The sequence below is a fragment of the Amphiura filiformis genome, chromosome 11 (assembly GCF_039555335.1).
Source record: "Amphiura filiformis chromosome 11, Afil_fr2py, whole genome shotgun sequence".
Classification (NCBI taxonomy): domain Eukaryota; kingdom Metazoa; phylum Echinodermata; class Ophiuroidea; order Amphilepidida; family Amphiuridae; genus Amphiura; species Amphiura filiformis.
In genome coordinates this window covers 8,859,179-8,871,987 of record NC_092638.1, presented here as the reverse complement: position 1 = coordinate 8,871,987, position 12,809 = coordinate 8,859,179, and positions in this window count along the sequence as shown.

Below are 12,809 nucleotides of genomic sequence, written 5' to 3'. Positions count from 1 at the left end.
TAACCTACATAGGTGCATGTACTCTGACTTCCTGTTCGTGATACTTGGAGTGTCACCTGATCAGTAGAAACATCTTCATCTACTGAAACCCACGAATTGGCTTGTGTGAAGAATACTTTAGTCTCATCTGCAATATCAACTGTATCGAAGAGAGTAGAAAATATGAAAGATTATAAGCCCTTTTAGGGATATTTCGTGACTCATCCCCTAGTTTTCTCCAAAAAAGTTGAGAATTTTATACCACTATACCACCGTAAACCTTTGGCTACATAATATTGGTGTGTAAAAATATCGTCAATTTATCAATTTTATTCAAGGTTATATTAGCAATAATCAGACCGGGGCGAGTTGCCCCTCGCTCGAAATACGGCACAAAATTTACAATAATTTGTAATGTGCCTCTTTCCTTTGACCTGATTTAGACCACAGTATTTTGGCCGAACCGGTAAAATCATTTTGGTAGCGGATCTGCGGGTTGATTTTACAATTTTCCCCCATGCAAATTTTAAAAGGTAGTGGCAACAATTTATTATTCTCATAAGCAAATGGGGTTTAAATTAAAATGGATGCCACAATACGTTCAAGTTGCAAACGATAAAAATCACACAAACATGCATTTTACAACCAAACCATTATTGAAAATAACCATCGTAACAAGCAACAATTAGGGACTCACCATTAGAATTCAACCCAGCAAACACAAAACGTTTTCGACACCATTCGCAAAAGGTTATAAAAGGTTGTCAGAAAACGTTTAAATATCGGGTTATATTAACGTTTTCATAACCTTACAAAACATTTTTTGATAATCTACTTCTCAGCAAACAAAAATGTTTTCCAAAATGTTTGCAATAATAGTTTAAAATAACATTTTTTGAAAACATTTAAAAAATATTGTTGTAGTGTGTTTTCATACAAAACGTTTAAAACGTTATCATGACCTTCATATAACCCGACATTTTAATATTATTAAAACGTTTTTACCAAAATAGCCAAAATATAACTTATTTAAAACGTTTTTAAAACGTTTTTGTGTTTGCTGGGAAGGGGGCTGGGTAGTTACAAATTATAGCACCTCGGTGAAGCAAAAACAAACAAACAATTTCCTTTCGGTCCGCAAGATTTTTATGTCCACAAACAATTGGTCAAAATAGCCAGGGTTTTATATAAAAAACTAATAAATAATGAGTAGTATTTAATAGTATTAATTTAACCAAAATTTTGCGATACAGACAAAACAGAAGGAACTTACTTTCGCTTCCGTATACTCGGATGTCGCATATTTGGAATGGATTAGTATCCGTATCGGGTATAAGGTACACATATCTGCCGTATGCACCACTATCACACGTCACTTCTATTATTGCTTTTTGTGTCGGCGGAGTCCCCGCACCCGGGTCCGCCGCTTCTGCGACGTCTCCAATGTCTACATCGCACACGTTGTTACTAGACACGTCATCTGGTCTGCAAGAACCGACGAAGACTTGGAGATTATCTAACCACTCAGCTGAAACATGAATGTGTGAAATCTTGTGTTTAATTCATTATATTCAATGTTTAATTCAAAAAATTGCCGCCATAGTCCCCGGAGGGAGTTCTTCCTGGTTGAAGGTATACGGGGATGTGCCACGGTTTTGGGGTACCTTTTCGGCGATTTTGGTATATCGATGGGTGGGTTTTCAGTGAAGACCAATGCGCCCAATTGGGCGCATTTTGGCAAAAGTACCCCATTAGTGCAAATTTGGGTGCTTTTGGGGTTCTTTTTCTTGAAAATTGGTATAGGCCTACTGATGGGTAGGAAAAACAGAAAAAAGTAAGTATAGAGAAAGTCAGCATCCGAAAGTCTGCGTGGCACACCCCGCACAAAAATTTTCGAAGACCCACCCCCCCTGGCCATAGTCACGACGTCTCCAATGTCTGCATCACACTGTTTATACTAGAACGGCATTAGGTCAGCAGGTGCCGACGTAGATTAGCCACTCGGCGTAATGTATAATTTGCAAACATTTGCCGATAGGCCCTCCTACTTTATCTTAATAATTAAATTTGCCATCAATAAGTAGACCTGAAGAGTTTTCAACCCCCACCCATATACCATATACCAATGGGTCGCTAACATCATTGGGGTGCGAGACCCCAAAATAAGGTCACTGAGTAGCGGCGGAAGACTTATGGGAAGACCTGCATAGTTTGTATGAGTTGTAGATGGACATTTTCAGAATACTTTTGCCCAAAATGAATGTGCATTTTTAAGTTGCACTGTGCAGAATTAAGGGGCGTATAGCCAGTGGTAATTACCCCCCCCCCCCTCAAACATTTTCAGTGACATATTGGGGAAAAATGAAGTTGCATTTCGGTATTTGATGGACCATCATCAAAAAATTAGCGTATTTTGGCCCAACACATCGTGTGTTTTTTCGGGCTAAATAGAATCTGCAAAGTGCATAGCAGTAGCGTAGCCAGGATTTTAGTGTAAGTGGGCAAAATCAAATGGCCGTCCCCGTCCTGAAAAGGTTTGGGGGATTCCCCCTGATACGTCCTTCTGTACAGGACAATTATTGCTTTATTTTTACTTCGGAATTTGAAGGAGAACATCCCCATGGAAAAAATTAATGTACGTATCTCCTCCGTCTTTCGCTTCTGCCGCGTATGAATAAAGCTGAATTTATACTTCATCGCTGAGCGAGGAGCGATTGGTATTGGCCCAACGCTTTTAAATACGCGCTACCTCATCAGCTTAAAACCACTCACTCGTCGCACAGCGATGGAGTATGAATGTGACGTATAAGTGGTTCCATTTTCAAGAAATGGAAACGCGTTCCAAACATTTTTTTCATTGTTGTGCACTGCGAAGAGGAGGAAAAAGAGGTATGAAAAGGAGGGGGCACGGCCCTCCATTTTTGTCGGGGGGAAAGTTAAGGCAAAGCAAAATATTCACTAGCAAATTACAATGCGTCGTATAAATGTTAAACGTTTGGTGCTCAGTCGTTTGATATTGTAATGCATTAGCAATTCGGATAAATGTAGTTAATAATGACATCTTTATTATTTAAGATGACATGACTGTCAGTTTATATTTCAACATGAACTAAATTTAAATTATAACTATAACTACGGCATAATTTGATACAAAGAAGATGGTCAAGTTATCTGGCAAGATAAAAAAAAGTACTTACGGTTTGCTAAATCAAGTACAAGGTCAGGGCCATATCCAATGTTAAATATAATGAGTTCCTTTACTTCAAACTCTCGTCCAAGATCAAGCTGAAGCCAATGCTTGCCATTAGAATCAGGTTCTAGAAGGATTAAATGTGGAAATAAACTATAAATTCAACAACGCATATGAAATGGCATGGGCTGCGGTATAAAGCTCAGTGTAACATTAATGGAAGTGAGCTTTGAACGTATATTATAGTGTTCAACGTGTTATGTCGCTTGTAATTCAGGATGGTCGAACATTATTAACATCGTTGATGGACGGTTGTTTAGACACCCGCCCTGTATATAAGCTAGAGAACACATACCAGAAATAAAGAACTGTATGTGGAACTCCCAACAGTAACTGATAAAATCAGGAAAAGAAGAAAAGAATTTACTGTTTAAGAAGTACCGGGCAGGTAGTGTCAGATCGGGTGTTGTTGAAACCCAAAATAAATGTGGGTGAGCAAGCAAGACCTATGTAGATCTTCTGTGTGAGGACTGGACAGAAACTAAACGAAATAAGGATCTGCATGCAAGACAGACATTTCTGGAGAACCATCGTAGGGGTCCGGTAGAAGTTGACCGAGTGAATTAATACCGTAACTTTACACTACACATAGATTAAATGAACATGAACATTGACATGAGAGGTCGGAATGGAAAGAGATTGGAACATACTGAAAAGCGTAGCATTAAACCACACAAAAACATTGCTGCTATAGGGACTCGAACCCATGGCCTTCACTAGACTTGACTTGACGTTCTAACCACTGAGCTGTAGCAACTCATGCGGTCCTTAAACCGAAATACGATTTGCAATTTTTAAAATTCAATTTTGTTAGGTCATTTCAGTCTTGTTTTGAATTTCTTTTTTGACCGAAGCCTGGCAGTAAAATTGTTCTTTATGAATATGGAGTGCCCTTCTATTCCGTGATGAGATCTTTAATATCTTCAACTATGTTGCTTTCTGTTCTTTCTAAACATGTCAGCATACGTTTGTCGGCACTCGGCACGTACGCGTTTTAGCCTGCTTGAAGATTTCAACCGTGTCTCCACATCAACCGGCAGTTGATGAAACAAATCAACAATATTTACCCGATCTGAAGCACGAAGCAGGATCTATGACGCCATCAATTGCTTTTACAGTTCCAAATGTGCCTAAAGATTCAGATGCTGATGCACCAACAATTGGAAGTCTTCTAGGTTCTATAAACATAGTGAGAGACAAATTATTTAAACATACAAAGACAAATTATTTTTCGCACATACTGATAACATCATCACTATAAATACTGAGAACTTGTTATCATTTTAACCCTATGAGAACTACCTGTCGATTCGCCAAAAAGAAGTTTTCATTATCAATTGGACCAATCAGCAACATTGTTAGAATAATTTCACCACGCAAAAAAAAAAAATTGAGAAAAATTATTTACAAAGCTCCATTCTGATTGGTGATTAAAATGAAGATATCATGTAATTGACCAATCAGAGGTAATTTTAAATCAGCAGGTAGTGCTCAGGGGAACTGCTTTTCGACCTTTATTTTCTGAAATTGAGGTTTGCATTGCGGCAATATAAAGATTGTATAAAAAGGTGGATTTGTAATCCTTCCAAAAATGAGAATTGAATTGATGTGAAGATAGACATCCAGGTAGAACTTGTCTACACACACGACCTTATTCTTTATTTTAAGGAGAACAAACCATGTTAACCCCATGAGAACTACCTGCCGATTGGCCAAAAAGAAGTTTTCCAATTAGCAACATTGTTAGAATAATTTCACCACACAAAAAAATTGAAATTGAATTTGAAAAAAGTGAATTATTTGCAAAGCTCCATTCTGATTGGTGATTAAAGTAAAGATATAATGTAATTGACCAATCAGTGGCAATGTTAGATCGGCAGGTAGTGCTCATTGGGTTAAACTTGACACGAAACAAATATTTTCTCCCCTAGATCGATCCCCTTGCAAGGTTATGATTTTTGTTTTGAATTAATTGGGATTTTTTATAGGATTATGCTTTTGGAAAACACAACGTTTTAAATGCTGATGTGATCATTTTAATTGGAAATTATTAACATTCTAGGTGCAAAGAGAGAAAGGAGTAAAATTTTTCAATGATCTTGCTCACCAAGCCCGCATATTTCCCATAACGCATATTTATTCTTGGAAGAAGACACAAATAGCTGATCGATCGCAAATGGGTTTGTAGCATCGGTTGCATCCAAAGTTAATGTCGGAGTAGGACTGGTTCGTTTTATTGTTGTCGTTCCTGATGAATACATCAATTCGTAAATGTTAACCTCATTGTTTATCACGAATTGGTCACTTGTACTGTCTAATTCTGTACTGAGATCATTGTCTGCTATCCATGAGTCAAGATTGGCTAGATTAGTCGCCCCATCATGGGTATCTGCCTCACTATCGTCTAAATCTGAAAATCAATGTGATGAAAGTAAATAAATTAGCTAATAATATTTATACCGAGTAAGGTCAATTAATAGTATTCGCGGTAGAAGTGATGTAATAATAGGATTAACCCAGCAAACACAAAACGTTTTCGACTGCATTCGCAAAAGGTTATAAAAGGTTGTCAGAAAACGTTTAGATGTCGGGTTATATAAAGGGTATATTAAGAGTATAAAACGTTTTTATAAACATTTTTTGATAATCTACTGCTCAGCAAACGTTTTACAAATGTTTTCATGACCTTTATATAACCCGACATTTAAATGTTATTAAAAGGTTTTGAAAAAAACATTTTAAGAACATTTCTGTGTTTTTGCTGGGTTCAAATATTTTAACATAATGTTATTTAAGTATTGACACAATATTTGGCAAAAATGTTTGCAAAAATAGTTTATAATAACATTTTTGAAAACATTTAAAAATATTGTTGTAGTGTGTTTTTCATACAAAACGTTTTAAAACGTTATCATGACCTTTATATAACCCGACATTTTAATGTTATTAAAACGTTTTTACCTAAACCAAAAGCCAAAATATAACTTATTTAAAACGTTTTAAAAACGTTTTTGTGTTTGCTGGGTAACTACCATAGCAATAGGTTAAAACAAATTTGAAAATATTTCACTTCACTTGTACATTCACGTGGTACCTCTGCGTTGAACCATTGAGCCATACATGTAAAAGAACAGGGATAAAGACCTGGATCGTAATTCTATATAATATTCATATCAAGCTGATCACTCGCACCAGTAAGATTACTATCTTTGAAAAGGGAGGCATTCGAGTGCAACCTGCTTGTAGTACAGAACAATATGTTTAAAAAAATGTTTTAACCTACTGCTATGGTAGTTAATCCTGTTACATCATTTTTATGGTCACTAAAATGACACAGACGAAAGTCACCTGCGTCCGAGTTCTAGCAACACCAAACACGCATACACACTGTTTATTACATATGGAACATCTAATGATTATTTATTAATTTGTGCAGTATGGCTATCAATCAAATCCTTACACAATATTACAAGAATTACTTAAAATTACTACAAAGATTACTTTATGCTATGGTTACATAGCTAAGCCTGGATATCATGATTGGCTGACTTTCTGATGCGATTCCTTAGACAATCTCAGTTCTTGTTCAAAGATCCGGAAATATCCAAGATGCTGTTTACTACAGTCTCTGTCCAAGTCCTGGAGACTATGCCCTTAATATCCTAGCTGCTGTGCTGGTGTTTTCCAATTAGTCCTTTATGTTGACCATAAGCTCCTCTCTCCGAGATCTCTTGAGCAAGCTTTCTGCTCCACTTGACAGAAAGATAACACACTATTTTAGTCCAGCAAAATACCACAGTTCGTTGATGGAGATATTTCAGTCGGTAAACAATGAAGCACTATTGGCTCTCCAACACACACAAGAACCGCAAACCGACGTTGGAAAACTTCACACAATAAATGGTAACTTTTGTACCAACACTGGCTAACATAAGTTTCAAATAGTCTGCTGTCTCAATTATTTCCATTCCAGACTTTATCATTTCTTACCATTCTAGAATAACTATTTATAGTAAATTACAACACTTCTTAAAATATAGCACATTAGATCACCTCAGGCCAATCACAATCATTAATCTGTGTACATTATTTCTATCAAGACGAACCAATCATATTTCATTAGTGTGTATAGATGGTTAAATAGCGCCACCACTTGCATCCATATGTTTCCAGAAATTTCTACATGTAACTAGAGATGAATTTCTTGTTCACTTTAATAATTAGCATTACAGCATATTCTATGAATTTCAAAAAAATTCCATGAATTTCATAAAAATTCCAAATTCAAACAAATGGAGATAACTATTAAAACAAGTGAACACTAGATGCCACAGTAATGTGTTTTACCAAACACGAATATCTATGCCCGTGACCACACCTAACCCCCTTCCCCTATTCACAAACGAAAACTTGGTGGGCACCATGTGAAAGCGCTTGTTTTAAGCTTTCATTTGATATACATGCAATGCTCATAACACTGGACTGGTCCACACTCTCTCTAATACCCTACCAAGCCTTCACTCTCTCTTATACCCCACGATACCATCAGACCCTCACTCTCTCTAAAACGCCACCAGACTGGACCACACTCTCTCTAATACCCCACCCCTTAACTAACAACACCCCTTGTCCCATCATGACAACCTTTTGAGGTGGTCCAAGGAACCAAAATCAAAATGCCCACACATTCCCTTTTAATGGAGTTTTTGTCAAGTGATCAGTTTCCTTGACGTACGATTCAGACCTTTATCATTGCAAACACATGGAGCTAACAAAATACTACCTATTGCGCTATACTGTGTTAATAGGTCGTACCTATTTTGCTTTTAAAGCCTTTAGACTTTGACCTCTGGGGATGCGGCTGATATAGTATACATCAAGAGTCATGGGTCATCATTGTACCAAGTATGAACCCTGAAGGCGCTGTAGTTCTTGAGCTAAAGTGGTTTTAAAAATTTACTTATATTGCCCCATATATCCTGTGACCTTTGACCTCTGGGATGGGTTGTGGCTACCATAAGTTACTTCTAGGGGTCATGGGCCATCATTATACTAAGTATGAACCCTGAGGGCGCTATAGTTCTTGGACTAGAGATGCTTCAAATTTTACACATATTGCCCCCTACAGCCCATGACCTTTGATCTCTGGGGTCGGGGCTACGCTAGGAAATTTCTAGGGGTCATGGGCCATTATTATACCAAATATGGGCCCCGAGGATACTTTAGTTCTTGAGCTAGAGGAGTGCAAAGGAAGCGTGAGAAGAAGAAGGAGAAGACGGAGAAGGAGAAGCCGAAGACTAAACACAACAAATACAATATCTATGCCCCGTTGCACGGGCATAGATAATTAATGTTTGATGACAAAATACGTAACTCTTGCCGACAAGTATGGACTATTTTGGGGGCACTTCTACGGCGAATGGTAGTGTTAAATACGGTGAGCTAGTCTTATACAGGGTGTCCCAGAAAAAATTACCGGGCGAATGAATTTGGACGTAAGTCGAGAAGTAGACATCAAAATCCAAAAATCTAATAATCCGCGTGTAGCCCATCTTATTCTGCATCTTATACGTTAATTTTACTGGAATCGGTTGATTGATTGCGAAGAAATGAGCGATTACACAACGCATGCGTCAATTCACTTCATTCCAAGTTTGAAAGAAAGTTCATTCAACACAATGCGCACTAGTGGGTAACTGTCAATGGGCTTCATATTTTGTTCGGTGAAATCAATTTCTTTCTTTTTAAACAATATGTTTCTTGCAGAACATTTAATTAGGTTTTGTTCAAATTTGAAAGCCTGCACGATATTGAAAATGAAAGCTTCCATATAAGATGATATCTTTTTTCGTTAATGTTGATATAAATGTTGCATAAAGAATTATTGCATAAAGAATTCCAGCTGGCTTAACAAAATTCTCACACACATTAATGTTTTTGAATATTTCCAAGAAACTGCAATGCAAAGTTTAAATCTTTTAAATCTCCAACTTTAATGTTGGATGCATGATATCAAAAATCACACGTAAAGCTGTAAGCACTTGATCATTGTCATTCTTGGCTCAGATGTTCTTTGGAAAGTTAAAATATAACATATTTGAACAACCTAAAGAAAGTTGGAAAGCTTCCAATTGCATAAATCAAAGTTTTCTTGGACAAATTGTTATTCATCTTCAGTGATAGCATGAATAACATAACACCATCGGATTATAAAATAGATAATGTGGACTAAATTTAATGAAATACACAAACTTAAGGAAGCGGTGAGCGAGTATAAAAAAGCGCCTGTTGATCAAACTTGGAATGAACTGCATTGATGCTCGCTTTATGTAATCGTTAATTTCTTCGCAACCAGTCAACCGAATGACATACAATTTTCGTATGTAAGGCACAATAAAATAAGCTATACGTTACATTTTTAATTTTTTGATTCTGATGTCTATTTCTCGACTTACGTTCAATTTTATTCACTCGGTAATTTTTTCTGGGACACCCTGTATTACATCAAGAATAATAATAGAGCTTTGGTTGATATTGCGTAAAACCCCGACAATACAGTTCTTTCAGGAACACCCTGTAGTAAGTTCCCGAGTAAGTTACCAGTAAGAAAAGCAACCTACCCACATGCATGGGTTCAAACCCACATCCCACTGTCTTAACCTGCTACGATGCGTTCTGACAGAACGGCTTTTGTTTGTGATATTTTAAAGAATGTGCGATTTACTCTGATCAACGCTCTCGGTGTCCCGATGTCCTAACCAACGACCTTGTTTCGAATTTCTGCTTTTTGCACGATTGTAATACCCAGTGGTATACCTAAATAGCGTAGAACGATTTTAAAAAAAATAATGGACGAAAATATTGCACTCGTCTTCGACTCGTGCAATATTTTTCTATCTCGTGCAATATATTCTTGTATCACACTCAAAGCCATTCAATATTTATAAATATTGTTTTAAAATATTGTTTGTTTTCGTGGTATATATAAAATTAAGTGGAAGAAATAGAATTTATATACGAATAAATAAAACATAAATATTGAATGTTTTAATCCGTTCAATGGAATGAATATTTTCATTCTGTGAAATATTCTCATTCTGTGAAATATTCTCATTCTGTGAAATATTTTCATTCTGTGAAATATTCTCATTCTGTGAAATATTCTCATTCTGTGACATATTTTCATTCTGTGAAATATTTTCATTCTGTGAAATATTTTCATTCTGTGAAATATTTTCATTCTGTGAAATATTCTCATTCTGTGAAATATTCTCATTCTGTGAAATATTCTCATTCTGTGAAATATCATTCTGTGAAATATTCTCATTCTGTGAAATATTTTCATTCTGTGAAATATTCTCATTCTGTGAAATATTTTCATTCTGTGAAATATTCTCATTCTGTGAAATATTTTCATTTTGTGAAATATTCTCATTCTGTGAAATATTTTCATTCTGTGAAATATTTTCATTCTGTGAAATATTTTCATTCTGTGAAATATTTTCATTCTGTGAAATATTTTCATTCTGTGAAATATTCTCATTCTGTGAAATATTTTCATTCTGTGAAATATTTTCATTCTGTGAAATATTTTCATTCTGTGAAATATTTTCATTCTGTGAAATATTTTCATTCTGTGAAATATTCTCATTCTGTGAAATATTTTCATTCTGTGAAATATTTTCATTCTGTGAAATATTTTCATTCTGTGAAATATTTTCATTCTGTGAAATATTTTCATTCTGTGAAATCTTTTCATTCTGTGAAATATGAAGGATTCCATACAACACGGCAAAGTCTTGTTGAATGGACCATTTCATAGGCCTATTTACCCGCATGAAAATATTCTTACCATAGAGGTTATCCACTTCACTCATGTGTGACTTCTAACAAACCAATTCAATGCACGACCTCGGAGTTACCTGCATGACTTTGGCGGGTTAGTTTGAAACAGTCATGATTGCACATGTAGGTACCTCTTTTGAAAGTCCTAAACAAGGTATAGCAGTCGTTGATAGGATATGCAGCTTATAGAACACGGATACTCTGTCTATTGTATTCATAAACGTTCAATATTTGCATAGTATAGGCTATGGTATTATGGCAAACTCCAAAAGTGGAACTTACGTATTCCGTAAAAGTCAAAACTTGTTCCTCCATGTTCTAGGACATCCGGCTGGTCTGCTATGAATATATTAATATCATTGCCATCTCCTGCTGTACCACCAACATTAGAACTATCGGTTTGTTGGGTAACCTTAATCGTGATTGGATTCGCTGCTGAGGTATCCCATGGACCTACATATCCAAAAATGTAAGTTTCAAATTCCTTTATGTCATATCCATCGGCCGTTTCATCACTACCACCGTCAAATCGACTATCGTGTTCCACGCAATCTGTGTGAAAGATATCCAGTCAGTTTTATTAAACTAATTGTTGGGATATATTTTCTCTATGACGTCGTATGTTGTTCGACCATGATTTGACAGGATTATCATTATTATCTCAGTTGTCCAACAATTTGATCATATTGTTGGTTATTGTTCATTATTTCCACACGTAGTATGCATCGTCGTTGGAATATACAGTCTACCCTTATTTTCATGAACAATAGCTCTACTTACTACTACCAGCGGTTTCAATGTATGCAAAATACTGCATTAACCTCTTCGAGATATGGCATACACAGCAGGAGGGCAGTCTTCAATATGGGTAAAACCCGGCAGTTTCAAAAGACTTTACACATTTCGTGCAGCGCCATCCTATTGTGTACGCCATATCTCGAAAAGGTTATTTGTAAAAGTTCGGGCGGTGGTGGTGGTTTTTGTCGAGATCTCACCAAGAGTATTCACTTGGTGGCTAATTGTTATACAAGGCTCACTCAGTTATTTAATCAGGCACTGGTACCGATGGAATTCTGTGATGAAATTAGCAAAATTATGAGCTACACCTTTTTACGTTAAAATACTAATGTACTAATCAATGAAAGCACGACGCTAGTTTTAACGTGCTAATCAATGGAAGCGCAGCGCTAGTTCTCTTGTTCACGAACGCTTTGGGCATCAATAGGGCATTTAATGCAGCAACTGCAACTTTTACATTGGTATCTTCCTTGGGTTTTGTGATCGCCGTGTCTTTATTTCTTGAACAATTTCAACGAATGAGGTCTTAAATTCGAGCTAAAAGATGCAGCTATTGGCTGCTGGTTCCAATTATGACATATCAGTCTTTGTTTAGGATATACAGGAGGTGAACATAACTGGTACCTTAATTTTTTTGGCTCACTGTAGTGTAAGATTTTCGATTTTGACTTTAACTTCGCCCGTGAGCTTCTTCCTTCTTTATTTGGGGGGGGGGGGGGGGGGGGGGCAACGTAATTTTCAAAGTAATATAGTTCAATAATAAAAGACTTTTCACAACTTTCTAAAGCACATCATACGGGACCATTTTCATAGTTTTGTCAAAATGTCCGCTTTGATTGCAGCATCTAAATCTAAATCTAAACAAATACTCAATAAAATCGCAAAAGCGACATCTAATTGAGAAGAAAAATGGCCTACGACGAAAACACAAATACTT